The sequence below is a fragment of the Ptychodera flava genome, chromosome 2, assembly GCF_041260155.1.
Source record: "Ptychodera flava strain L36383 chromosome 2, AS_Pfla_20210202, whole genome shotgun sequence".
Lineage (NCBI taxonomy): Eukaryota > Metazoa > Hemichordata > Enteropneusta > Ptychoderidae > Ptychodera > Ptychodera flava.
Window position 1 is genome coordinate 8,183,034 of NC_091929.1, and position 25,070 is coordinate 8,208,103.

At 38.0% G+C, this 25,070-nt stretch overlaps 1 long non-coding RNA gene across 2 annotated transcripts; it reads left to right on the forward strand.

The window, feature by feature from the left end:
* Nucleotides 1-868: 868 nt before the first annotated feature.
* LOC139152697 (uncharacterized) lies at nucleotides 869-5,606 on the forward strand. Of its 2 annotated transcripts, XR_011556689.1 has the most exons (5): nucleotides 869-1,135; nucleotides 2,134-2,206; nucleotides 2,647-2,783; nucleotides 3,080-3,154; nucleotides 4,973-5,518. It is a non-coding gene; the product is annotated as an uncharacterized lncRNA (long non-coding RNA). The 2 variants fall into 2 exon arrangements; XR_011556688.1 differs by having other exon boundaries at nucleotides 2,647-3,154; nucleotides 4,973-5,606.
* Nucleotides 5,607-25,070: the final 19,464 nt, after the last annotated feature.

Genomic DNA, 25,070 nt, shown 5'->3' on the forward strand with positions numbered 1-25,070 from the left:
AAACCAGAATGTTTGACATCACGTCACGATTTGACAGGCCTTTCACACGATAGGGAGGACCATGCGCATTCAGTGCAACAGATTGATTAGCTTTAATTTTGGGCGATACAATTTTGTGAAGTTTTCAATTGAACAAAAGACATGGACTTGCTTGAAGTCTGTGGGCACATAAATATCAAAACAAATTGAAGGAATTAATTGACAATAAAAAACGTTGATCTCAAATGACGTCATTTTTCTTTCATTAGGCCTAACATGCAAAAATAAATGTAGGGCCTATACGTCGGATTGTCAACATTTCCCAAGACAACGACGAAAGTAAAAACCACAATAATTAATGGCTCAGACTTAAGCTACCACAACCGTGAGTCACGCATCCAACAACAAACTTTGGCCGAATGCGCGCGTGCTGTAGTATTGAAATCGCGAATAATGCTATTCTCTGTAGGCTCGGATTGTAGGCATATCCTTAATTTTTGCCAGGCCACAGCCTTGATCCTGGGATAAGTCCGACGCATTTTATTAATAAGGACATGTTTGAAATGGATGTTCTATGCCCCTGAATGCGCCAAAAATATACACAAGCCATAGCAAACGCAACTGATATTGAGACGGTCGTTCAAATTACCAAAACAGCGTACAAGGAGGAAGTCCTTAACCTTTGACCGTCGTTTCACCCTTTGTAACATTACACTTTAAAATAGTTCAATTTTACACAATGATCACCAAGCCAATGTTTAAACTTCGGTATAGATATTATATCTCCGTGACACATGTAAGAATTATAGTACTTGTTGGTTAATCGTAATCTTAAAGGGACCGCTGGCTACTGGAATCCCCATCCTTCACTTTAGTCAGTTGCGTATTAATACTGCTGTGCTGGGCGCGAAAATTCTGAATTCCACTGGCCTTCGCACCGTAGCCGAGCATGCCGAGGCGTTATTGACGATCGTATCAGCGCTTACGATTCCGTACTCCGGCACAAGTCGACAGTAATGGCTTCCGTCAGCGATGAAGAATTACTTCGCAAGCAAGAACTGGTTATGTACCTCAACGATAGCTATTCGCCACCACATATACACGGGTCATGATGCAAGTTGCAACCGACGTCTTGGAATGCATGCCACAAATCAACGTAAGCTTGTTTTTGCATATTCCGTAGAAGATTGCAAAGTCATTGATTTAAACCGGGCTTGTTTTTTCCTCAAAGCATATCGGTTAGCTTGAACCATTTTTAAGTAACATACATGCGTTTGAGTATTGTTGGAAAAACTGAAAATTTCTTTGACATACCGCTACACCATCATGACCATGGACGGGTGCACCAGCGAAAATTGATAGCACTGCTCATTAATGATCATTGCCAAGGATGTAACAAATTAGCCTTCAATTTCATTTCATCTGGCTGAACTGATGTGTGTTTGTCCATTTTGTATGTTATCGTGTTTGTATGGCTTTTCACCACGGCGAATGAATGTGTTTCCCCGAAATCGTCCGTGCACGGTGAATAATCAAATGCGTTTCCACTGTGTCAGCTGGTCAGCGACGAGGAGCTTTTCTAAGAGTAGCCCTGAGTACAGGTCTGTGTGTTCCCGGCGTTATACGGCCTCCACCACTAGCTAGCCGTGCAACGGTCTATGGAGATAACTGGGGTTGTTGCGGCGAGATTCAAAATGGCGATCCCCGTGGGTAAACAACTTGTCGAGTACGTTATGGTTCAGAAAACGAGCGGTTTTGGATGTTAGAAGTTAATCGCATCTTTCCTTGGGTCGGTAAGGAGGTAAAGGTAGGCTGGGAAAGGATTTTGCCCCGATAGAGCTGAATTTTGGCCAAGCAGACCGCGTTTTCGTTGCGGTCCTCATCCGGACCGCAGAGACCCCAGTTATCTCCATAAACCGTTGCAGGGCTGTGGCGGAGGCCGTGTAACTGTAAGTTATAACGCCGGGAACACACTGTACGCAGGGTTATTCTGAGAGGTGGATCATGGTGTACGTCGTCCGTAGTCCGCTGTACATTTAATAACCCCTTGCCATTGTCCATCCTGAACGGAAAGATGGCAATCATTTAAAATTTGTCATCCATCAGTTCACAGGAAAATTGCATTTAATAACCCTTTGTCATTATTGTGTATAGGACGGAGACACCAACAAATAGCTGCAACAAGAGCTATCGCCACAGTAAAGAGATGCCCATTTTACCAGAAAATGTAGTAAAACTGCACATTTGTTTCACGCTACCTTTCTGTGTGATTTCAGGCAAACTGACTGCCACAGCTTATTTGCAGATATCCTCATGCCATTCTTTCAATAACAACATAGACTGTCTCATGGATGATATTTCTTGTTTATGTTGATAATAACCTCAAACTGGCAACTTAGATGATTTAATACAGACATATACCTCACAAATCCTTTGGCCAAAAAGATGTAATGGTTGAGTCTGTTATTCAAGGCAAATTTATATTTCCACAGCATGATTTGAACTTAGGTCCTTCAACATTGCTTACACAAATTTTGTGAGCCATCTTGTCACTCACGACAAGTAAATATTAAAGTGATTCATTTTCAGCAAATAACTTCCTGTACAAATGTGACTTTTGACTTCCACTTACCGGTAATAGATAATTATTTGTTTCTTTTTCAACAGATTGTCCAGGACATAATATACTAGATACAGAAAATGCCTTCAGCTCCACAAATTAACAATGGATTCTCTGAGTACAATGTGTAAGCAGAATGAAGACTGCCCTCAGATATGGAATTCAAAGAACGGATATATAAAAGGTGATCAAGTATTGTTATGTGCAGTGATAATAATTAAATCAGGCATGAATGTTCCTCATATTTCCGCATATTACACTAACACTTTGGGTTTTGTTTAAATTTCAGCTGTTATTACAATGTACACATCTGTGACATATTATCTTTGTCGTGGTCACACAACAGACAGACATGTTTAAACTTTTTATTGTTATAATCAATCATAAGAGGGGAGCCACTTGCTTGCACCTAGTTTATGATATTGAATCTTAGTCTGTTGTATCAAAACATAATTTGCCATTTCCCTTATTTTTAAACAGGCATCAAACATTTTTGGTTCCCAAGAGTGTCTTTGGTGGAAAAACTGCAGTTGGAAAAATGGTAACAATTGTGATGTAAGTATTGCTTGTTGAAAAAATTTGTTACTGTGATTCAGTACAAACTAGTCAAGGCACATAATGTGCCTTGACTAGTTTGCTCTGACATTAGCTGTAAGTTTTAGCAATTTTCAATCTTCATTGTTGTGTGTACAAACTGCAGTTTTGATAGCTATATAACAGTCTCTTGAATACCAGTGTTCTGCTTGACAATGTACTGTGTACATGCTTAACAACCATTGTATTGTTGACAAATGAATTCTATTCCAGACTGAAATTAGATTTTTAACAATAACCATGCTATACACAGATGAACTGGATTGATAATGTATGTTAGACATTCATCATGCCTTAAGAAGTAGAACAAGAAACTGCAGTATATACACACAACAAAACTACTTGGAAATTGCCAATGGCTACAGCTGATGGAGTTTTCATCATGCTGGATTTATAATTTCTGTCTGATTCAGTACAACAAAATCCGTGTAACCCTACACTGGAAATCTCTCACAGCCCTGTTACATTCTGAGGGCTGGTTCAGGGATGTGCACATACCTGTACCAGCTCTGAGAAGCTACAGAGACTACCAGCTATTAAATAATATCCTCAGTATAGTATAGTCAGAAAAATAAGTAGCACAGCTGTATTTCACATCCATGTACCTAGTGTGTTAACAGTCCTGTACAATAGTTTTGCAAATAGTACATGTAACATGGGTTTGAAAAAATGAGCTTGAAAATTTGCTTCGAAATCAACCTTGTAGAAGCAATACAGTTCTGTAATAGGGAAATTCCAACATAACTGGTACATGAATGTCTGCATAGGCACAATTGCATTGTGTGTTAACAATAAGGCTGGTACAGGGAGGTAAGCTTTTATATGACCAGGGTAAAAAGGGGCTGAAAATTTCAACAGGGCAAGCTGGTATGTGGATGTGTTCATCACTGTGCCTCAAATGCTGAACACAGGTCCTAGTACAGGGAGGTGAACAACTCTTCTGGTACATGCATATAGTGCTAGGCACGTCACATACCTACAGCACACATTCCTATATCAGGGATGTGTATAAAATTACCCCAGCTAGTGTTGTCAGGTACATGGGTGGTACACAGAGTGCTCGTCAAAGCTGTGCTAGGATGTTGTACAAGGACATGGCCATGTCAAATCTGCATTTGTCAATTTGTTTCAAGATAATTAGATATTATTCCCTAATATTTTTCTTCGTTCAGCGAAGGAAAATACAAGTGACGTAATGACCGTGTCACCACGAGTCGAAGACAAGTGGTGACACGGTCATTACGTCATGAGTATTTTCACTATGATGGCTGTTGCATAGCCAGAGTGATAAAATGCCTTCTCAAAGTCTTTCCAACTTCTTTGCAAGTCTCAAAAGCACATTGCACAGTGACTCTAATATATCTTGCCTTGTAATATATTCATTTTGATATTCTGGATTTGAAATTCATTATCATGACAGTCAAACCATAGTTTTACACATTTTTTGCCAGTGCAGTGATTCAGCAAGGCCTATGACAATGACAATAACTTGTAAGAGCTATCTTTTTCATGCTAAGAGACTTTACCCTGAGTAGTCATATCAGATTATTGGTGCAACAAGAAAGACTTGATAATAGTGTACCTGCAGTCAAATATGTGTTTAAGAACATGACTGTAATTTAGAATGCTACCAATGAACATTCCAATATTGTACAAATTCCCTAAATATACCAGTAGATAGGCCTTGCCCTCATTGTACTAGTAGCTTGGCACTGAGTGTTTTAGCATGATCTAATCTTGTGCCTCAAATTTTAAATGTTTACATCTTTTATATTCCAGGATACTGGAAAACTCTGAGAAGAGATGCAAAGCAGCAGCCCTGTCTAGGTATGCTCGTCTATGAAGGAGCAAGCAGTTTGTGTTGTTTCTTGAAGGTGTACTACTCTGCAGCATGGAAAGAGACAATAATCGCAATCATACCAATCCATAATCCAATAACACTAGGCCAAAATTTGTAAGACAATAGTTGTAAACATAGACACAAAACAGCACAGAACAGACAGTAAATAGACGGTACACAAACAAAGTCAAATTCATGAAAGAAAGATATATAGACCTCTGGCCAAATGTTATGTTACAATGTTATGCTGGGTTTGCTCAGTTATCTAGGGTTTCAAAGTTTAATTACATCAGATGTCTGAAAGGAACTTGTCAATTTGAAGAGTACTTCTGGCTTGACAAAGCTGGGATGTGAACTAAATGTGCTGACAATTATGAGTGGTCTGTATGGCACAGGGGATTTCCTGGTGAAACAGCTAGCAATTTTGCATCAGATGCATGAGGTAAACTTTATAACATCAAGGCGTTCATAAGAATATCATTTTCAGTGAGTATACCCATGTAAGTATTAGATTTAATTATGTTGCAACAATTGCTGTTTCATTTCTTGTAAATTGCAATAAATGTTAATGTGAAATTAATTTTGATGATTGTTGTTTTTTAATGTAGCTTGCATGCAGGATTTCTAACTATTTCAGCTGTTGTTTGTGTTTCAGATATTTTACAGTCCTGCTTTGTGTAGCTCCATCACATAGAGGACCCAATAGGCCATTCCATGGGATGATAATCCTCCTCTGTGTCTACAAAATTTGAAGACATCCAATTTGAATTTGAAGGATGGTCAGAAATAATTATCCCTCCCCTCCCCTCCCCACCCCCACCCCCGGCAATATGGCTAATATTGAACTGGTTTGTCAGCAAGCCATACAAAAGCCCTAGAGTGGCATGTCTGCAAGCCAGCTTGTAATGGCTTGTTGGTAAACCAGAGGAATCCGTATAGTGGCTTGCTTGTAAACCAGAATTAGTCAGAAATTGGTTTGTTGGTAAGCCACATTGCAGTAATATTGGCTTATCTTCAAACCAGATGGAACCAGAATTGGCTTACTGTTGAGCCAGAGATGTGTGGTATTGGTTTACAAATAAGCCGCTGTTCAGCATTATCTGGTATATGGGCAAGCCACAGTATCTTAAACATGGCTTGCTAGCAAGCCTAGTTCATATAAGAGTGGATTGCCTGTAAACCATTGTCCAGTACTAACTGGCTTACTGGCAAGCTGAAGTGATCTTTGCTTGGCGTGTATATATACCGTATCAAAAACAAAACTGGCATGCACAGAAACCAGACTTGGCATGCAAGAAAGCCAAATATAAGCCAAAATTCACAACTCGAAACAATCCGTTTACTGACAAACAAGCCGGTTTATTTTTGGCTTGAATTTAGCTGGCTGGCAAACCAGAAAAACTTGCAGTGTATTACTTACATATTAGAGGTATAACAAGTTTTGTCAGGGAAAATATTTAATAGTTCCCTGAAGACTAGAATGAAGAGTGAAATAATACTTAGGTGAAATTTCAACACCATATATGTTTTCCACATCTGAACTTTCACACACCCTATTTGAACCAAGGGCATTTGTGTCAATTGTCAAACACCTATAAAATCACAGATTTAGCTAGTTTCGTATTGTATAAGAATTATTCAAATTTTTCTCATAAACTTCATTGTATAGTGGACATTTCGATTAAACTCCAAAATCAAATTTCTTGCTCACATATCAACTTGTACCCACCCTAGTCTAGTCCAGAACTTTGAAATGAATTATGAAACATAATAAATACACAGATTTAGATAGTTATGAATAGGAAAAAGTTATTCAAAGTTTCCTCATAGACTTCCATGTATAGTGAATCAACATTGCGGAGAAATTCCAAGATCCAGTTTCTTGCAAACATAGAAACTTCTAACGACCATAGTCTAATCAAGAACTTTGAAATGAATTATCAAATGTCAATAAATACAAACATTTAGCTATTTTTGAAGTGGAAAAAATTATTCCTAGTTTCCTCATAGACTGTCATGTATGTTGTATCAACATTTCAAAATCAAATTTGTTGCACACACATCCACTTCTAACCACCGTTTGTCCACCTATGCAACTCGTTTTTTTGTATCAACTCTACGCTCAAACTAGTCCAAAATCATCGCATTCATTTTTTATAATGAGTCCGATAAACAGTTTTCACTCATGTGCTAAATTAACTACGTAGTCGCCAGTGTGGCTCACTTATGTATTTGGTGCTCGTTGATATTTTAGCTACAAAAGTGTTAGATTTGTTGTGTATTTCTACAACAATTACCAACAGGAACGAAACTTATCTATACTTCTGCTAGCGACTGGCGAATAGATGTCACGTTCCTTCATCCATGAAATCAACATCTACTCTACTCTGTTCATCTACACTCATAATTTCAGCAGTTGTCACAGCCTGGTTTACAATTATGTTAATTAGATAAACAAATAGGTCACGTTTACCATCAGTTCTTCATTTTTTTATTTATTTTTATTGTTGTAGTATTATTTTCCGTAGTAATATAATCATTTTACTGGAAGATGCTACTAAAGTCACATGTTAAATTGTCGGATTTTCGGTCAGTAGTACTGGTGTCATTCTTCCAATGGCGGAAAAAGAAAAGCATTCGATCACCTTTCGACATACATAACCTTGGTGCTAGATTTGGTTGATAAAAGGTAGAGTCTATAGCTAAGTATCTTCCATGCGAAATCTACATATGTCACAAAGGATTCCCCATCTGTCGTTTCATTAAAAATGGTTATTCAAAAAATGAGTTTGCTATCAATGCTTACCTGTCATTAATAATTAAGAAAACTTTAAAGAGAGACATAGCTAATTACTAGGCGATGTAAAGACGATTGGTTGCATAGTTACGGAGCCATTGATTCATAACGGATATCTGATAGAAACATTTAGAAAACTCATTCATTTCAAAATTGCAGTTTAACTGCTATCATAGATCATGTCCGTTCAGTGGCCACGATGAAAAAACAGCTTGTGATACTGAGTGCAACGCTTTTGCAGGTAAGATTTAATATTATTTGGTATTATTATAATGTATGTTCAAATATTAAAAATATACATTACGATCATATGAATGCAAGGTTATAGCTACAGTTAGTGAATTTTTGCATCTCCTTATATCACATCACATATTAAAATAAGTCTCTTCGCGGTTAAAAAGCCATGTGTGTTGATTTTGAGGCGATAGGAACGGTTTCCGGCTAAGTCCGCCTGCTCAAACCTTTGTAACTGGGTTCTTTTCTCTTTGGGACCCCAAGTGAAAGTGTAAAATCAAAACAAACACGTTTCCGAGTTTATGTGCGTATTTATTTTTCAAGCTCAAATCATATGCATATGGTACTATAGCACACAAAATATCATAAAGAGACAGTCACCAGTATCGTGACTGCTAAATAGACAACAAGGTGCATTGTATGTACGAAATATTATGTTTGTCTGTCTACGTAGCCGTCATTGCTATCGATTCCTAAAAAAAACGACTACGTTGATAAAGCTGTCACTACGTTGTCATTGGCGCTAGAATTTTGATTTTCCCGTTGAGTGTAGCAGATGAGCATTCTGGAATTTATGGCATAATTTCGTGAAGTACCTGACCTTGTTCTGGATGTAAACTGGCGAAATCTGGAATTAAGTTGTTAAATCAAATCGTGAATTACACACACACGCGGGCGGGGAGAAGGGGTGAGATGATTTCTTCGGCTCTTTAAAATTTAAGTAGACCTACATATGTTGTCAAGTATTTCCATTTTTCGTTACATTATGCATGGGCATTAAAAATATGTACACGGGGAAAGATGATTACTTCGGCTCTTTAAAATGTAAGTGCACCTATTTGTGTCATCAAGTGTTTTCCATGTCTTGTTAAATAATGCATGGACATTGAAAGTGAGTTTTTTATCATCGTGTACCTATTACTAATAATTAGGCAAATTTTATGAGTGAGATAGCTTATTACCATGCCGTGTAAAGATGATTGTCTTATAGTTCATTTTAAATCGATACTAAGATCGTGTCCATTCAGTGGCGACCATGAATAAGCAGTTCATAGTACTGTTTGCAACGCTTTTGCTGGTAAGTTTTGACATGAACCTTTTACATTGTATTTTATACGTATTCAAAACGTAAATTTAAGCCCATATTAATGCAAGGTTATAACTGCCTATTTGCCTCTCCTGATACCATGAACCATAAAACTCCAAAAAATATTTTCGTTCAGAAAACGGTTACCTCATGAGTGTCACATAACATATTAAAATTAGTCTCTTCGCTTTGAAAGAACCTTCCGTATTTGTTATGAAACAATACGAACGGTTTTGCGACTATGTTTTAATGACTTTTCTTTTAGTGTTACCGAATAAAAAAACCGTGTAAGTTAACAAGAGTTATTATATAGTTAACTGTTGTACTGCGTGGAATGTTCTAATGTCGAAACTAAACAGTAATTGAAGGAATGTTTTCGATAGGAAAATCTCCATTTTGTGTAAATGATATTACTTGTAAGAACATCATTGCTTCTTAATATGTGTGATTATGTAAAGTAACGGTTACAGGTTACGGGGAGGAGAGTAGAAAGGTAATGACAAAATATAAAAGAAGGCAATGAGAAAAAATAAAAGGGTTTTCGATTTTCTCCACGTAGCATAGAAATACTGTCACCCATTCGTTAATTTTGTCAGAGGCAGCTCTTACATTGTTTCAAGCCTAGCCTTTCAAGTCGAGCTATTAGCTCATTTACCAAAGAGCGACTACATTTCAGCTAATTTGCTTGACACAAAAGGAACAGTAATGAAGAGCTACCACCTTCGAGTCTATATAACAAAAATCACCATTCTTTATATAGCTGATATATTGAAATAGACAACACTTAATAATATGTCTTCTGTCAGAGTATATCCTAACGCTTTGGACTACGCAGTTTTGACGAGTGATCCGCAGCCATATGCATCGAATGTTTCAGCTACCGTAATGCACGGTCAATTTCCTGGTATTTTCCGACTCCATCGCGGTTGTAACAGTTAAAAATAAGGTAGTACGCGCCAAGAAATTGAAAGCCCTGAACCTTTGATCGAACATTTTGTAAGAAAGGCGTACACCATTCCCATTGGGATAAAAAGCTGAGTATAATCGCAAAATTTGGTATCAGAAAAACAAAATTACAGCATATTTACCAACACTAGAAATTCAACATGATCGAAATCCTTGTGTTAACTGTATGGGAAAAAAAATTGACCTCACACAAATTTCGAACTCCAGCTCAGAATTCAACGCGCCATAATGTCGAAAAAGTGTACGGCTTAGAATGATTTTGATTGTTAAATTTTAGTTTTCTGCAGCTCGACGACCCAACAAATGAAGAGTTTGTATAATCAGTGACAGCAATGTAACAAAAACATAATTGTTAACGTTTTTGAGCGTTTTTTCCAAGGAAAAATGTTAACAAGTTCGATGTGTAATAGCGATATCGATGGGTTCTTAAACGTTCTTTTTAGAGTATAATTGCGTTGAGGCTGGGCTCCTGAACGCTTGTTCAGTCTTTGGTCCTAAAGGCTAAATGACGACATTGTCCACTGTATTTAACTTACAATTAGCATGTTATGAGGTTATAAACAATGAGCTTGGGCATATTTGTCGAAGAATAATCACCGAACAAAGCGAGGAAATTATTTCGACTAAATATGCTTATTTTCATCCCAGAGGTCTTATATCCTCAAACAAATACCCTCGCTTGCCGTTTATATACTGTAATTAATACTACATTCCGACAGGGAAATATTGGAAACGTTTCTGTGACTATCTGTGATTTGCAAAGACAGGAATTAATAGTTTTAGTCCGCTTGTGTCCACACACACAAAAATAAGTCTTTGTTTTGGTTTAAGCTGGATTAATGCACCCTCTCGAGTTCAAAAGGTGTTTCTTGCTAAGCATACAGCATACAGCATTGTAACTAAATAGCTGAAATGAACAATGTAGTACTTTCGCTTCGCCATGTTGCTGTCAACAACCTCATTGTACTTCATTTTGAGTGCCTATGTCTTGCGGTGGCATCGATCATTTATCCTGCTGAGCTCCTTTTGTAGAGCCCTTTCGGCATTTATTTTCTAAACGAGGCTGTCTCCACAGGTTCCATCCAGCATTCTCTGTCACTGTAAACTTTCATCCGCCCAGATTGAAAAATATAAAAAAATATAAACATACATTACAGCATTCGTGTTATATCATTGACTTGGTCATGACCATTCCAACTTTTCCCTACACAGAAACTGGCCAGCTTGGGATTATAGCATATGCATAATACTATTGTTCTCGATATTTAACTACAAATGTTAGATCAGCCCAATTAATGTGACACCTTTCACGAAGCGCGTTTGTGATTGGATAAAATGGCTGTTCTGAGCATTTGTAATTACCCTTAGGCCTATGTAATGGTCAGATATCATGTTGCCTATATAACATTAGTTCTAAACATAGACAGTATAGTGAGAAGTCCCCTCTACTGTGTATGTTTTAAACTACAAAAAGCTGTTACACTACTAAAAAGTTGCATTGAGACGCTGTGCAGTGTTCCTTCTCAGGGGGTTTTGACATAGGGGTGGATTTAGATCAGACGCTACAAGACAGCAAACGATACAGAAATTGTGTGACATACATTTAACTGAACATTTTTCTACATTGAAACGTAAAATATATTGTACAGTATAGCAGTAAAAAAATCTGAACTTCAGTCATATGTTTTCACCGTGACGTGAAGCAACAAACATGGAGGTAGCTCCATACAACAAATGGCTCAATCGCCGCGCTAAAAGCCGAATGTTTCGCGAAGAGAATATAGAGAAGCTGGTCAATGGGATGTTGGGGGAGGGGGCTAGAACTGCAACAAATCGACATCAAATTGTTCCAGTTGGTGACGATTATATCACTTCAGTAAAGATAAATATACAATCAAATTTGCAACACACGTAATTGGACCAAAAAAAAAAAAGAAATAAAACTAAATTCCATCGTGTCCCTCACCAATCAATATAGTTGATCCATGGAGTAAAAAACGATGATGCCTCATACATCAAGGACAAGGTCTATGCCTACATGGATTGTTAATAATAGAGGAAATGATTCAGGGTCAGTTTGTGTTCTATAAGAAGTTGCCACAAGCTTTAACTAGGTGCTAATTGTATGCATTCAATCCCTCTCTAAGGAAGAAAAAATTATCATGTTTTACTGATGCACCATAGGTACGATGCTGTGTGGACCTTTGTGTACATGTTCCGTTCACTATGTTACGCTGCACTACAGTAGAGGGAAACACTGAGGACGAACACAAATCATCACACACAGGTTGCTGTAAAGTTTGCAAGGACCAAAGACCACATGTACAATAAAAGAAGGGCCTAGGCTACTTATTTAGCATCTACACATGCGCTACTCCGCTCTGCGTGGCAGGGTTATAATACCACTACGGTGAGGTCATAGCCGAGCACTCTTGACTCATACCGGCCGTAGGGCTAATAGCTGACCATCGCGCATCGGTTGTTACCGTGGCAGAAAATCACTTTAATGGCAACTTCGGTGACTTTTTTTTAGATCATGCGTACGTTAGTCCAAGAAGGTAAAAAGTTCTCTTCTGCCTCCATGGTTAGTCATGGAGCCAGGCGCGGAGCTAGTACCTCCTTGCTATACGGCTAGCAATGTGGAATATCCTGGTCACTACATGCTCACTGTGTTTCGAATGTCACTACACAAGGCTTTGCTAGGTCTGCATAGCTTTCCCTGTTTGATGAGCATTAGAGTTGTAACTGCAGGGAAATTACGTGAATCCAACAAATTTGTCTTGCTTTATTCAGAATCGCAACTGTCTTACAAAGAGCATGGAGCTAGCTCCATACAAAGAGTAATCTGAATTCGCAGCTTACATGTTTGGGTTGTCAACCTGATGTAATAGCCATTCCCCTGATTTCCATGGATAAATTCAACAAGAAAAGTAAATTCATGAATTTTAATAGACGTGGTGAGTATGGCCGAATTAGCCAGAAGAGGCCATAGGCACCAAGTCTAAATCTGTTTGGGTAAAGCTGTCATGACAGCTTACAAAGAAGATGAGACCTGCTCAGGGAAACATCGCCTTGTTCCGATACTGAAGTTACACCCATTAGAAAAGATCATCTATCTCCGGCAACTTTCGATATCTCAAGACCTGTCATTGCCAATGACCAAAAGTTGAATTCCGCAAGAGTGTCAAGAAATGCCAGTGTCGGCATGTATTCTCATCCGGTAAGTTCCTTCACCTGTCCTAAGCCTAGGTTACCTTCGCCGAGGAACGAAAATCAGGTTTCAACGCTGCCCCGCTGTTTGAGAAACTGCCATTCCATTAGATCTGCCAAGCCCATCACATCAATACCAAGTAACACAAACATGTTTCCACTTTGCATCAATCACCGCTAATTCCATCGCTGCTGTTTCACGTTTGATGGTTAATTGCAATATATGCTGTCGTATCGTGCAGGGCTAGCTCGTTATCTTCATCATGGACTGAGGACGAGACAAGCGTCCCCTTCCCACTGGGATCTCTCGTTTTTTACCCAGATACACACGGTTAGCTCTGTGAGATCAGCAAATCGTTTTGACCCCGCGACTTCTGTGTCCTGGCTCTCGAACTCAACGGCTTTCTGATCTAGAATAGCAAAAGTTAGGCTGTGAATATATAAAATGTCATGGCGGTTGCTATGTCGACTCCGGGTCACCCTAGACAATTCAATTGATGTCCCAATGTAACTGTCATTTAGATAATTTAGACCGTCAATGTAAATGTGATAAATATATTTCAGAGTGGATAAGTTAATTGCAGAATAGTGTGATTTTACTCTGTGTGAACAAACACAAGATATTTTTCTATACAGGCATGTAATATACGTAAGGCTGCGTTCACAAATAATGATTAAGGGGAGGGAGGGGGCTCGAGGAATCACTATTGAAATCGTACTTTTTCAGCTCCGCCTCTAAACACCCTAAAATATTTTCGAGTCCCCAATCTATATGATCAAAATGTTTCGAGTACCCAATTATCATATCAACGCATATTTATTAGGGATATATACGAAGGGGGAAAACATGAAATTTGTAGTTCTGCTCGCAGATTTTCGACACTACTTTTTATCAGCAGTTTGTAGACCCATATTCCTTAGACAAATTCTTTAATTGATATATTTTAAATGCATCAGTGGACATTTTGCATAATCAGTCTAAGCTGACTTGAGTTCATCCGACTCTTGCCAGCTCAATGGCAGCTGTTGATGAGCACACAAAATGAATATTATTAGATAGTATACAAATTGTGAATTCCTTACTACATTTTGCCAAATTGTTAAATACTAAGCACAGTGACCAACTGGAATATTTGCAAAGTACGAGATACATATGACATAGATGGTCCTAAAATGTTCTGTGAAATTGACAATACATGGGTTAACCCTCTGAACCCCGTTCGGCACTAAACTGCCGCAAGATGACCTTTTGACCCTGATTTTGCAATACGTTGACGTCAGGTCCTTTCCGGCCTGAATAGCAATGCCAGCCATATAACACTGAGTCAGAAAGCTAGGGGGGCCTAATACGACTTTCTAAACAACCACATACTGTTTCACATACGAACAGCTTTATCAAGTTCGTGATATCTAAGCGGCGATCGTTAGCGAAAGTTGACAGGAATTTAAAAATGGCGGCCGACGACAGCTACACTTTGATCCGTTATAAGACGGGGGTGTTTGGGGGATAGTTTTGACCGAAGCCGAGTAGAAATCCGCTCAGAAAGTGAACATCGCACATTAGACCAACGGGACATCGATGTCGATCAAAATGGCGTCCTATGACCACACCAACGGCGAAGAAATTCAGCCACTAGTAGAGCAACTGGAAGTCCGACCCGTGCCTTCAAAGTAATCCGGCACCGCGGCAGCGCAGAGTAAGAAAAGTAGGCTAGTTCCTCTTTATAATTGACAACTTGCAGTGCACAGTTAGATGTATGTATCGATGATGACACTTGGCATAGCTCGATGTTTATAGTAAACATGACAGACCTCAAAGCAACAAGGCAAAGACAGAGCAACAACAGAGATGATAAGACAGACGTTGACAGATGCAAGATAGGGCATTGTTAGGTTTACTGTAGGACGTGCCCTACTGACTGTAGATGTGTATTGCAGGCGGAACTTACCGTCTGTCTTTTGTATTACATATGGTTTTATATAAATATTCCTCATAATCTTATTGTTTTTATTCATGGATACTAATGCCAAAGGTGAACTATTTAGCTGCTTGTTCAAATGTAAGGAGGATACAGATAGTGTGTGTAAGCATTGTACAAACTTATTATTTGTGGTATAAATTTTATCGAAGCAAATGGGTGCTAATACCTTGCAGATTTCCATCAAGAGTGTATTACATACTCTTATATTTTAGTATTTGCAATATGTAACTGCAACATGTTTGCACTACCCTGACAGAGAGAGAGAGAGAGAGAGAGAGAGAGAGAGAGAGAGAGAGAGAGAGAGAGAGAGAGAGAGAGAGAGAGAGAGAGAGATGTAATAGTAATTCCTTAGTCCATATCAAGCTTTGTTCTTCTTATTTATAGAATATGCCACCATGAAAAAGGCATGGCTTTGTACTTGGATTATCTTACTGAAACTTATTTGCACAAAATATATAACATTTTAAAAATTTTGTATTTGTTTATGTTTCAGGCAAAGAGAACCTAAAACCAGAAGGCAAGGAGTGTGAAGCAAGCTAGGCAAGGAATGTTTGATCTTATGCAGGGTTTACTAAATTTAGGCCATCATCTGAAGACAGACAACGTTTATACAAGTGTTAGGATAGCAAGACCTTATCAACAGGACACATGACTGTGTGGAACAGTCAAATTTAGTTCTGCTCTGCTAGACATGCTTACCTACGTTCAGAGTGAAATGATGTGATTGAGGATAGCTGGCCCTTCCTTGGATGGATAGTAAGCCAGTCTGTTTTCTGTCAACTATTCATTCACCAGAGGACGATGGTCCACCGGTGACTGTATGTCAGCATCAGATGACATATAGGACCGTGTAGATACTCAATTTATTTTTGTCTCCAAGTATAACGCTTGGGGTCTGTAGTATTTATTTTGTACAGAGTAATTTGTTTGATAGTAAAAATAGTATCATATGACATTTTTGTACTGTATAGATACTCAATTTGTTTTTGTCTTCAAGTATAATGCTTGGGGTTTGTAGTCTTTTGTTCTCTTCAGAGTAATTTGTTTGATAGTAAAAATGCAATTGAAGGCAGAATGAGATTTATTGTATGTGGTTTATAATTGAGAAAACAAAATAAGAAAGTTTAGTAGGTTTTACATACAGTACTGTACTTTGAAAAGACAATATACTGTAGGTCTTTCTGCATTTTTTCTCTCAATGTTACAGTTGGTAGATGGAAAGAGGAAGACTTACAGATTACATGCATAGCTCAGAATATGATAAAAGACATTGATATCATCAATATTGATAGTGTTGTGTTCTAAGACCCAATTTATTATACAAATGATGTACATGCCACAAAACCCACCTTGTCCAGATATGGTTCCTTGTGATATTTTAGGGTTTTTGGTCTGGTTTATAGTGTGTTGCTACATTATTTTTACTTTTTTTACTAAAGAAAAATATAATGTTGTTTTGGTTACAATGAAATTGTGTGTTCTTATGTTTTGCATGCATATTGGATGAAATTTGCAAACTCGAATAATCAAAGTCTGCGTTTTGCAAAATGATTGTAACATTACTGTTCTCTGTGGTTTGAAAAAAGCTTTTATTGGATTCATAAAAATGATGTTCAAACATTTTCTTGGAATCATCAGTTGTAGAAAGCAGAATCTAATATACATTTAGACATAATTGAGTAATGGGAAGTGATAAATTCTTTAGAATGTCACCAGAAAGAGAAGCAAATATTTGAAAACATTGTAAATTTAGAATACTGGTGGCCATTTTGAATATTTAATGAGGTCATGTGACCAGTATTTGCATATTTTCCTGGCAATTGTTATTCTACAATTCAAAAAATATCTTGTTATTGTGGACAAATTTGATGAATTCAATAGTTAGATGTTATAAAATAGGATACTTGACCTGTCTGACCCCAATTCAAGGGCACAGTGTATAATTCTTCACTTACGAGTGAGGACAAGGACATCTGTGTAGGTTTATCAAATCTGTGTAAAGTTTATCATAATGTATAAAGTTTACATCAAAGTTCATGGTCATGGGACTATAAAATGTGATTCAGCATTGGCATATGATACAATATTGATTATTTTTTACTGGAAAATTGGAAAACATGTAAAAATAATGATAAATTTCTATTGTTGGCGGCCATTTTGAATACTTAATTAGGTCACATGACTAGCATTTGCATATTTTTGGGACAAGTGTTTCATTGTCATTCAAAATATACATCCTTACCATTTGAAATATTTCACAATATAAGATGCTGGATGTTATGTTACATTATGCTTTGACTGAACTAACCCTTATACAGGGCCTTTGTTTACATTACACTTAGCAGGCCAAAACTATACAAATATCAGTGTTTTTCATAATTTTTGTCTCAATATTATATGAGTTCATGCTGATGTGATAGAAAGCAATGGTTTGTGGTGATGAAAAATGATAAATTAATGAGGATTTCCTATAAATATAAAGAAATATGTTGAAAAAATACAATATTTTATATGTTGGCGGCCATTTTGAATATTAATGAGGTCACATGATCATAATTTGCATATTTTTGGGACAAGTATTTTATGGTGATTCCAAAAATATATTGGTATGGGGGACAGTCTTTGCTAATTTAAGAAGTCAGATGTCATACTAGATGGTACTTCCAAATGTCAACTCACCCAGGGCCTTGGGGTGCAAAGGGTTAAACTATTCCGTCAAATAAACGTCTTTACTGTTCGAAGTTTTACTTTTGTGTAGTTGTACAATGAGAATGTGAAAAATTCTTTTACTTAAATTGAAATGAATGGTTTTATATATCGATTTTAAGTAATTTTCATGAAAATCTTTGACATTTCGTCGTATGTGACACTATCTTTTTTCGATTATTTTTTATTAACCTGATATGCGAGAATTTTAAGATCCCTGACAACTATAATTCCTGGTATTCCCTATTTTGCTCTCTAGGCTGATCATGTGTACAAGTAGTTTCACTACCATGGATGTCATATGACCTTAACTCTTCTTTAAATAACTCAGAGTCATTGGATGGCATAACGATATTACCTAATTTTCGTTGAATTACCTACCAAACGTTGGAATAGGAAAAAGTTACAAATAAAAAAGAACAAAATATTTTCAGGTCCCCCTATACGCATACTAAAACGTTCAAGTCAACCCTTATACCCCCCCAGATATTTCTAATTCCCCCCCCCCCCCGCCAAATTCCTCCAGCCCTCTCACAAGTATTTGCAAATGCAGCCTAACAATACTTAAATATAATTTCCCGCGGTTCGATAGTATAGAGAGAAATTGATGTCTTCGCGTTACGTGAATTTGACACGTGGCTTTAAAAAATAATGCGTGGGCGGGGCTACGGAACTTTAAGTGGGAAGTTTGGAAGTAGATAATCAGTCTAGCAAGACACTTCAGCAGCGTACAGACGGGTTCGTCCAAGTTATCATCAAAACACAATGTTGCTGTTTTGCTTTACGTATTGGGGGAATGAACAAAAGTGGTAAAGTCCAATACCACCCCGTGGTCCCATGTTATGCATTCTTTTTGGACACATGATATTGAAAATCTAATGATCGCTCATACTTTGTATATAGGCCATTTATCAGACATCAGGGAACTTTTGAAAATTTCCTTTTTTACTGTACTTCTGAGATTTGAATTATCCATTAAAAATTGCTGGAAATCTTCCTACCCTATTTAAGGAAGCAATTATTCTAGGGAATTACTTTGTTGCACCGAAATCTAATGTAAAAGTGGCATTTTAGGAATAACAACACAGCGGTCTCAGATATGTTTATCATACGCTGGAAACATTTTCTGCTGTTCTTTCGAGAACACGAGTATCAGATTTTCTATTTTTGCAAGGTATAGTTTTCGGCAAGTTTTCCAGGCAATACAATTGTTCGATGTTCAAAGCTTTGTTCTTCTGAAAATATGTTGTACCAAAAATAAGAGTTTTAGTCCTTGTGTCACATTGTAGTCGAGGGCTTCTCCGTGCAGGCGACCGTTTCTCCTAGTATTCATCTTCACCGCCTGTCTGCTCATGGCTTGTTTCACATTGCTGTCAGATTTTGCCACTGAGAGTTAAGAATTTTGCCGAAAGCTACCGGAGAGTTTGCCATCTGAATGGTCAAACCCATTCATAAGAACCCCGGAGCTTGAAAATAAAGTACAACACAAGCTAATTCCAGACGATCTGAGCCTCTATACCTCTGATCACCTCCATAATGCAATCTGTCTCAAACACGTATTCCAACAATCATTTAAATCTCGATGCCACGTCAGCAATCGATATATCATAGGTTTGTTTCTGCTTTTTGCATGTTTGCGTTTACAAGATATATAACGTGCAATCAAAGTTTGCTGTCGCTCTAGAGAAAAAGGAACAGAGAGATAACCAGTACGTTAGTCACAGACAGTATAGTTTGCTGTTTATGGTTGTGTCGAGTAAACAAAACGAAATTCCTTCCATGTCCAATACTTGAAGTGCCAGGAAGATATTACGCTCGGTCAGCTTCGCTTTGAGACTTTTATTTCTGGAGGCTGTCGACCGGGTAATATCGTCAAAATGGCGCATAGTAAATCCCAGAGAGACAGTCACTCTCTACACGGGAGTGTGAAAATGTCCAGGTTCATGATTTTATACAATGAATCTAAAACTTCCCAGAGGAAACTCTAACATTCTCAATAAAACTCACTACTATTGCATTTCAATAAACTTTGGACATTACTTATTTGTTCTCGGAACTAGGCAAGTCGAAAATAATGTGTTAGGAAATAGATCATTTCCTTAGAATGAGGATTATTGTTATACACCGTTCGTGTAATAGCTGTGTTCTATTTTGAAAAGTGACTTGAAAATGGATCAGCCAATAACAAGCAACCTGTCTAGACCGTTACATCTTACTTCGGGCCATCTCTCGATTTTTTTAGGTGCATCAACAGCCATAACGTCCAACATTCTTGGCCCTAAGCATATTCTACGTTTCCCGAACACCATAACGCATGCAGGGCAAGTTAGCATGGTACATTTGCCAAACAGGACACTTCAAATGCATAATTATACATTTTATGGTATGCGTTATGGTGATGTTGCTGAAAACTTTACCATGGAAACTGATAACTCTCACTGCGTTATCATTATCGCCATCAACATTGTGATGTTTCTCTTGTGTGTAGTGGATGAGCATTCTGGAAGTGGCGAGTTTAGTATAATTTAGTAGAGGTCCTAAACTTGTCCTGGATATATAGTAGCGAACCACAAAGTTGTTGAATTAAACTGTGACTGATATGCAGCCAAGGTGTAACGGAAATAAATTAGTACAGATACATTTGGTGAAACGGGTAATAATTAAGAAATAGAGTGACAATGGTCTTCACGGCCAAATATTTGAAAATTTTGAAAATAAGTCATGTCAACTGTACGGCCATGGTGAAAACGTCATCGTCAAACCAACAATTAGTACGTTGTAGCATATATGCCTAATTGATAATAATATGCATTGCTAACTCTGCAGTGAACTGTCCCCTTGGGTATTGCTTCTTTATATCGTCCTGTCGACAACACGCTGAAGTACGTACCTAAAATTATAATGAGAAAAATGGCGATGACACGAACTGAAGAAAATTCAAGTAAACTTTAAAATCATGAATGAAGGGTGTATTAACAAAAAGCAAAACTTAACGCTGTTTCTAAATTGGGTCGATATTTCAGAAAATGCAGTTAACTCTGCAGGCGTTTTTGGCAATAACCAACTCCCCCACCAACTCACTAAGCTAATTGAACGTCTTTAGCGAAGCGAGTTGGCATGCCTACCGGAGTTTCAACCCAAGGTCACTGAATAATATTCTGCCAGACAATTTTATTCCTCAAAGACATCAAGGAACTTTGCTTGACAATTTGGTTGACCTGTTGACTGTAGGGATAAACATTCTGGAAGTTGCTATTTCATGCATTATTTAGTAGAGAACCTTACCTTTGTCTAGGTATAAACGTCTGCCGACAACACGCTGTAGTGCACAAAATAATGAAAATGGCGTGAGACGAACTGAAGAAAATGAGAAGTAAATTTGAAAATCACAAGGGTATATTAACTAAAAAAGCAAAACCAAACGTGTTTCTAAATATTGTTGTCATTTCAGAAAAGGAATAGAACTTAAAGTTTGCAGCCATTTTGTCATAACCAACCTCCCTACCAATTCAATTAGCTAATGGAAATCTAGGCGAAGCGAGTTTCATGTCTACTGGAGTTTCAACTAGATTTCGCTGAATCATAATTTACCACTCAATCCTCAGAGACTTAAAGAAAACATGCTGCAAAGATGTCTTTCAACAATTTGGTGGACCTGTTGAGTGTAGTGAATGATCATTGGGAAAGTTGCGATTTCGGGCACAATTAATAGAGGACCTGACCTTGTTCTGTATATATACTGGCAAAAACGAGAAGTTCAATGAAGTTGTGACTGATCTGTGGCCGAGGTGTAACATTTCTGAGCGCAAAGTAACGTAAAACTGAATATTGCTTGTAAAGATATAGCATGATGTAGCTGATTGAAGATACATTTGGTTAAAACGGCCAATATTATGAATCAGAGTGATATCTGTCAGCACCGGCAAACAATTTTAACTCTGACAGTAGTAAATCATGTCAACTGTACGGCAATGGTGAAAAGTTTTTAGTGCCAAATAATAGTTACTACGTGCTGGCATTTGTATTTAATTGATCATTATGTATGGCTAATGCTGCAGTGAAGTGTCCCCTTTGGTTTGTTTCTTTGTATCGTTCTGCCGACAACACGCTGCAGTGCATAAAATAATAATGAGAAGAATGGCCCGTGAGACGAACTGAAGAAATAAAGAAGTAAACTTGATAATCATAAGGATATATTAACTACAAAAAGCAAAACCAAACGCGTTTCTAAATATTGTCGTTATTTCAGAAAAGGAAGAGAACTTTGCAGCCATTTTTGTCAACAACCAACCTCCTCACCGATTCAATTAGCTAATGGAACATCTTTAGCGAAGCGAGTTGGCATGTATACTGGAGTTTCAACTCGAGGTCACTGAATCATATTCTACCAGACTATTGAATTCCTTAGAGACTGCAAAGCCATCTTTCTACACTTCGGTGGACCTGTTGAGTGTAGAGGATGATCATTGCTGAAGTTGCGATTTGTCGGGCATAATTTAGTAGAGAACCTGACCTTGTTCTGTATATATACTGGCAAAAGCGAGAAGTTCAATGAAGTTGTTACTGATCTGTGGCCGAGGTGTAACATTTCTGAGCGCAAAGCAACGTCAAACTGAATATTGCTTGTAAAGATTGTTCAAGGACAGTAACCACCAGACAAATAGCCCCTTGACGATCACCACCAATCTCCATACAGAGATTGTAGCGCTGTTTGAAAATTATAACCTAGCTGGGGAGTCTCAGCAGTAGCCACACTAATCTCTGCCACAGGCGACGGTTTTTCACCAACTTTTTGGGTATTGCGCGTTTTCCATGGTAGACATTTTCTTTTTTTTATATATAATACTTCGAACCAAAAAAAATTAGATAAATGAATAGTACACTAGTTTCAATATCGATCCTCGATTCCGTGAACACTTGAAAAACATAGACCTTGCTCTAGGTTACATGGATGTAAATTGATGATTCAAAATGTATGCCCCAACGGCTGGCCCCAACGGCTATCAGCTTTGCAGACGCGATTGCCAAAGTTTTAGCAGATTATTTATTATTTTTATTAGTGTATTAATGTATTATTTTTACCAGTGTGCGGAAAGTGCGATCTCTAGCTGGATTGCTCCTATCCGTTTACTATTTCCGCCACGTTTATTTAGCCAGTTGGGCGCGCGCAGGACTGAAAGAAGTCCGAGTTTGGAATATTTAAATTTGCCTGCAGCAGAGATTGATGGGGGCGCGCGGTCAACGACTCGGAGACCCTCTAGCTTGGTTCGAATTATCCACGCCGCGCTGCTGCCCCACTGCGCTTCAATCTATGTGGAGATTGGATCACCACCAGACATTACCACTTCCCCGGCTAATTACCACCAACCGTTTACTACCGAGACATTTGCCCAAAACATTCACCACCCGGACATTTACCCCCTCAATACTATTTATAACGACAATATTGTTTTGTCGAAAACGTCCAAAATATGAAATGATGAAAAATGACGGTTCCCGAACAATCACGAAGACTGCGTTTGCATCGATCTTTTTCTTGTATTGTCTTTCGCTATGTTTGGTAAGCATTTAAACCTGACTACTTTCACATACATTTTAATTTTACCTATTCAAAAATGTAACCTTTGCCTGTCAGGGAAGCGAACCAGGACGCCGGATACTAAAGACCACTCTCTCTAACGCCAACGCCACGGGTATTGTCTGCCGCATGTCAGTTGAAATGTTAATCTTGAACTTTACACTGCATGTCTAACCATGCATTATATAATAAATGAATACTATAAGTGAATAATAATAATAATATAATAGCATAAGGTTATTCCCCTAATAACGGGATTTATGTCCTTGTACATCGTACGGTTCGGTATTGTCCTCGACGCTACGCGTCTCCGACCATACCTCCGCTGCACGATGTACTCCGACTAACTCCGGTATTTTGGGAATAAACTTATTAGTAAAGACCTTTTTAGTCCAACTTTACAAGAAAAAAGTCGAAATTAAGGCGTCTTGTGATGCTTGTCGCGCACTGTACTTAGTGATCGCGAGCAGACTTGGAACGCGTTAAGCGCGTCTACTAAGCGCACAGAACGAAATTCCTACCTGAGCTGCGCGGTGCACATGGTAGAATTGTACGTCAGCAGCATAATTTGACTCGAATTCACAGGTTTTGGACTGACCACGATTTTATTTTGAAGTAATGAATGCTAAGAAGAATATGTTTTTGTAAAAGGTCTAAAATTTTCTCTTCTTTTTCTCCGTACTGACGTAAAGGTGTTTGTACTCCGCGTCAAAGTTATGGACTCCGCGTATTCTGATACCGAAACTTACTGTACGACAAAATTCCATAGGTTACAAACGTAGGTGTATAATAATTAGACATTATTCCCTATATTTTTCTTCGTTCAGCGAATGAAAATACAAGTGACGTAATGACCGTGTCACCACGAGTCGGAGACGAGTGGTGACACGGTCATTACGTCACGAGTATTTTCCGAGCTGAACGAAGAAAAAATATTAGGGAATAATATACTTCTCACATGCACAAGCCAAGAATTCGTTATTTTTGCAAAATAAAATAAAAATTTAATGACGATTCCACGTTTAAACTTTTGAAATACTATAGGAATAAATATCAGTACGCCGTGCACAAGTTGTCAATATTTTCCAGTCGTCCGTCGTGTGCGTTAGCGCTCACGTTCTTTCGTGTGTGGAGCGAATGACAGCTCTCTGTCTACACGTAGGCTACCTTCCGCAAATTATACTCTATTTCAAAGATAGCATAGTCCTAGAAATTTATCAAAGACGAAGATACGCTAGTTTTCGTGAACAAATATAGACTTAATCTCGACGGCGCGTATTCGTCGCGCCTGACCCTGTTTGCAATGCGTACGGAACCCACGATATACGCGACCAGCTTCGAGTTCGTTGTTTCCGCAAATTATTCACGTAATTCCTTCGGAATATACAGGCGGTACACTTTTGTGTTTACATTGTTCGGATTAGTAATGTCGTAGTCTGTGAAAATATTGATTTCATTAAATGACTTTTGATCGTGG